This window comes from Arachis hypogaea, chromosome 19 (genome assembly GCF_003086295.3).
Source record: "Arachis hypogaea cultivar Tifrunner chromosome 19, arahy.Tifrunner.gnm2.J5K5, whole genome shotgun sequence".
Taxonomy (NCBI): domain Eukaryota; kingdom Viridiplantae; phylum Streptophyta; class Magnoliopsida; order Fabales; family Fabaceae; genus Arachis; species Arachis hypogaea.
In genome coordinates, this window is record NC_092054.1 from 13,599,633 (window position 1) to 13,604,608 (window position 4,976).

At 23.2% G+C, this 4,976-nt stretch overlaps 1 long non-coding RNA gene across 1 annotated transcript; it reads left to right on the plus strand.

The window, feature by feature from the left end:
* The first annotated feature begins 786 nt into the window (after positions 1 to 786).
* LOC140181972 (uncharacterized) lies at positions 787 to 2,838 on the plus strand. Its single transcript, XR_011877686.1, has 2 exons — positions 787 to 925; positions 2,524 to 2,838. It is a non-coding gene; the product is annotated as an uncharacterized lncRNA (long non-coding RNA).
* The last annotated feature ends 2,138 nt before the right edge of the window (positions 2,839 to 4,976 follow it).

Consider the following 4,976-nt stretch of genomic DNA (forward strand, 5'->3'; position numbering starts at 1 on the left):
ACTGTTTAAAATTTATTTTAATATGATTTTTTAATATCATAAAAATTTTTTGCATAATAATTAATCTTATTGAATAAAGAATACTCATATTTTTGTATTTATATATTTTATATTTAATTATTTAAGAATAAAAGATTTTATTACCATTTAAAATATTGTATATTAAAATATTGTTATTTAAAGCATTTATTTATGTACTAAAATATTCTGTATTTATTAGAGTTCATCAATGCTCTTCTTTCATATTAGCCTTTGATTTTTATCTAATCAAATCTAATAGTTTATATAAGTATAGTGTATCCAATAAGCATATAATAATTGTGCTCGTTTTAGACATACCCGAAAACTGTTATATCTGACAGAAAAAATTTTGAGAATTGATCTGTGTATTAATTTTTTTTAAGAATTAAAATATCCTTTTTAAAAATTTTTGGAGACTGATTTGGATAATTATTATGCCAAAAAATAAACTGAGGTTGATTTGTCTATTGGAATAAAACCTTAAAAATTAAGATGTATATTAATTTTTTGAGACTAAAATATTCGCTTTTAACACCTTTAAAAATTAATTTAAATAATTACTCTTTTAAAATTTATTTTATCCATATTAATTACAAATTTGACTTTTCTCCCAATTAATGTTTAATTTTATAATTTAAGGTATACGTATATTAATTACAAATTTGGCTCTTCACTGTTTTTTTTCCCGGTTATATGCAAGCCCCGATGGTCTTTCTCCTCTTCTATATAAACTATCCTTCCCTTGATCATTTTCACATCTTTCTTCATCTAATTTTAGTTCATCTCCTAAAAATGGCTTCAAAATATGCAATAGTCACTTTAGGACTCTTAGCTTTGGTTGTTATTGTTCCTTCAAAGATAGTTGCCCGTGATTTTTCTGAGACTTTCTCTGGATATAAAGCAGGTGATCAATTTGCGCATTGCTTTATGTTATTATTTGTTAATGATTAATCTGTATCAATATATTGTTAATAATAGGTATGTTTAAAATGAACAAAATAAGAGTGAATATCCCATCGATCTCTGATAATTATCTCGAAAAGATAACGAAGTCTTTAAAAGAAAAAAATTAAATCCGGCTCCTGACTTTTTTTTTGGAACTGATTAGTCTTTGTACAAAAAAAATAACATTGACTTTTTTTGACATAGAGATTTTGTTGTCCTTTCGAAGTAATTGTCAGAAATCGGGTTAAAATTTTTTTTGTTAAGAGCCTCATTATCTTTCGAGATAATTGTCAGAAACCATTTTAATTTTTTTTCCACAAAATAATTATGTATTTATTAAATGTGCCACATTTATATAAATCATTAGACAAAACTAAAACTTAATTCAAACATTAAGAACTAATATAATTCTTTACCCCAAATAAAAATTATTAAAATAAATTTAATGTATCAGTATTCCAAAACACACCTTATACATAAAGTAGTTAGTAAATAACCAATAGATATGTTATCACGCGTGTCCTTTTTTTTTTTCAATCCAATTTTTCTTTCACAATAACATCTTTTTCCCGCTATCTATCTATTTTTTTACATCTTAAATGTTTGTTTGAACGCTATTATTTTGATAAAAAAAATCATTTTTCAATAAAAAAGATTTTTTTTGCGTGTTTGACAAATTTCTAGTAGTAAAAGTAAGAGAAAATTACACTTTTCTTTCCTGCAAAATACTAAAATGACACTCTCCTCCGCTCTATTTTATAAATGTACATTCTCCTTCTTTCTAACTTTTAAAAAATCTATTTTTTAATCCATTTTAAACTTTTTGTGTTAACTAATATTAACTTTATTCATTTTTTAAAAAAATAAATTATTTTTTAAAAAAATATCCATTAATAAAAATTTTATTTTTTATCATTAAATTTTGCTTACTAAAATACCCATTATTCTCCTTATATCTTACATATATATCTTCTGTTGTGATACATAATTCTTCCCTTGATTGAAAATGAAGATTAAATAAAAATAATATATCATTCTATACAAATAATTTTATTTATATAATTTCTCCAAAATATTTCAATCACCTTCATCATTAATTATTTTGTTAAGCGACTTCTATTTCTTTAATCAACCATATTAAATATATATCAAAAATGAACTATAAAATTAATTAACAATATAACATACATAATAAAATACAAAATACAATAAATTAATAAATTTTACATATATTTATATATAAATATATTTTGATTGATTTGATAGTTGATTTTTTATTTGGATACAACATTTTTTTTTATCAAAGATAGGAGACTCGAACCCGCAACCTCTTAATTGAGTATGGGGAGACTATGCCATTTGAGCTATTACTTATTGGCTTGAATATAACATTTTTGTTCTTCCACAAAAGATCAATCCGATTGAGTCGAACTAATTAATTCTTAATAATTAATATTTCGAGATATTGACGATTCAATTAAAAAAATTTTAATTATTTGCTAAATTAGTACTTTTAATTTGTCAATAACTTTTTAAAGAATTATTATCTATTTGCAGCATATACGGAAGAAAAATCGAAATTAAATATTGGATTGAATGGATTGGAAGGACACGGATATATGGAAGGCGTGGGAGAAAGTCTTAAATGGTGTACTCTTTGCTGCCCGATGTCGCCAGAGTCATGCCGAAAATGTTGCTTTCCAAAACCTCCACCTCCACCCCCACCTGTGGATTACTAAGGAAGAATTAATGTGTTAGAACAAGAGTAATATCATGTTAAAGAAAAAAGGTTTCGGTGAAGAATAAATATTATCTTTTTAATAAAAGAAAGTTTATAAAAAAAAGTTATCCATTAAGAATAAATTTTTAGTCTGGACCTAATTTTATTTTTTGTTAAAAAAATTCCTAAGAAATAATACATATTATTGAAATAAGATGTGGAGAATAAAAATTTAAATATGAATCTCTCTTTTTTTATTCTTGAGAGATAAGCCATGCCTCCTGACTTATTTATTTTAGTCCAAAATAAAAAATTACAAGAAGTAATAAATTAAAATACAAAAATGAAATATAAAGGAAAAAATTATTTGGTTGGAATTCGTTTGTTATTTTTATTTTACGGTGAACAGAATTTTATTAACTAGAAATTAAAAATCTGACTTTACATACACATAGATTTATCATTCTAAAGAAATATTCTAAGTGAGTACACTATCATTTTCGCTAAGTTTTTCAAAATAGTCAAATTTTGAGAAAATTTCTAAACGATGTTAACTCTATATATCAAATAGAGTTGATGATTAATAAATAATAAATATAATTTATAAATTTTATCAATTTATTTTTAATTATTTGCTTAGTTTTTGAAATATCAAAAAATATTTTTTAAATAGTTTATTTGTAAATTAAAAATATATAAAATTTGAGAAGGGTAGAAATAATACTTAATTTAGTATCTAAATTTGTATGTAAGTCTCAATTTAATATCTGAAATTTTAATTGTTTTTATTTAGTTAGTTTCAAACTTTGTAAATATGGCTCATGCTAGTCACTAAAATAATTTTCGACGTACAGACGTTCATGGCTGATGTGGATAGTTGAATGTACGCTAGACTCTCTAAAACGATGTCCATTATTTTGGCTACCTTAGAACGTTTTTATATTATTGTCGCACTGCTAACGGAGTAGTGCATTGAGAATGCTTTTTCTTTAAAATTGACGGAGGCGTATGTAGTTTATTTTAATATTTATAATATTGACATGTTTACTGTCGATAAATTTGGACAATGAATATTTTTTTTTCAAAATTAAATGAATTGTGTAGATAGACAGATAGAATGTTGATTTTTTTAACTAAAATCGATAAAGTTGCAGTCAATTTTTTGTTGAAGCTCTCCTTGTTGCAAATTGTTCTTTATTTTGGGATTTTTTACGTTGTCAAATCATCTATAATCAAGTTTTTCATCGATTTTTTAGATTAAAAAGATTTGTTGTTTGTGTTACGGGCAGAGTGTTTACTCTAACAAAAAGTTCAATATGTAGTCAAGTTTTAACTAAAATAAGGTTTAGTTTGGTAAAATTTTTTAGAAAGGTGCTTGTACTTTTCAAAAATATAAACGCTTCATTTTACATTGGTAAATAAAAACCTCATGTGCTTATACTTACAGCTTTTAAAAGCCAAGGGTGTTTTTGAAAGTACCTAATAAAAAATTTTTTAAAGTTAATTTATACTTATGAAAATTAAAAAGTCTAATATAATTTTATACATTAATTAATATTCAAATTTAATTCTTACATTAATGTCTATTATAATATTTATATATTTTAAAAATTATTTTACTAAATATATTTGTTGTTATTTATACTTATTAAAAATTATTTTTAATTTAATTTATCAAATATAAATGTTACAACTTTTAAAAAACTAACTTTTAAAAGCTAACTTTTATAAACTGTTTTTAAAAAATTAAAAATTTTACTAAACTAAATCTAAGTGTACTCTGCGAATGACAAAGAAAAATAAGTCTTTATATTTTAACATTTTCTTTTCTTTATTATTGTGATTAGTGTGTGTGCCCCATTGCCTTTTGAAAAGTAATGAATTTTTGTGGTTACTGCAAAATATGATATAACTTAGCTTCTTGTAATTTTTAATCTCTATATTTTAAGTTTCAAAAGAGGCACAGCTCCAACTAGACAACCTCTTCTTATCCTGCAGCCACCAAAACAATCATATGGTTCTTTTTAAATAGAGGATGATTGTGACTATTTCGATAACTTAGATGAAGACTATTTAAACAAATACAAATAGAGTTATTTATTTTATTTTGAATATTTTATATTATTAGTAAATTATGATTTTGATGAATATATGTTCAGTCTTTTTATTTATTTTGTTTTGAATTTTTATATTAGAAGATTGTTTTTTTTTTTATCAAAAATAGGAAACTATGCCATTTGAGCTATTACTCATTGGTATATTAAAAGATTGTTTATTATCTTAAAAAGTT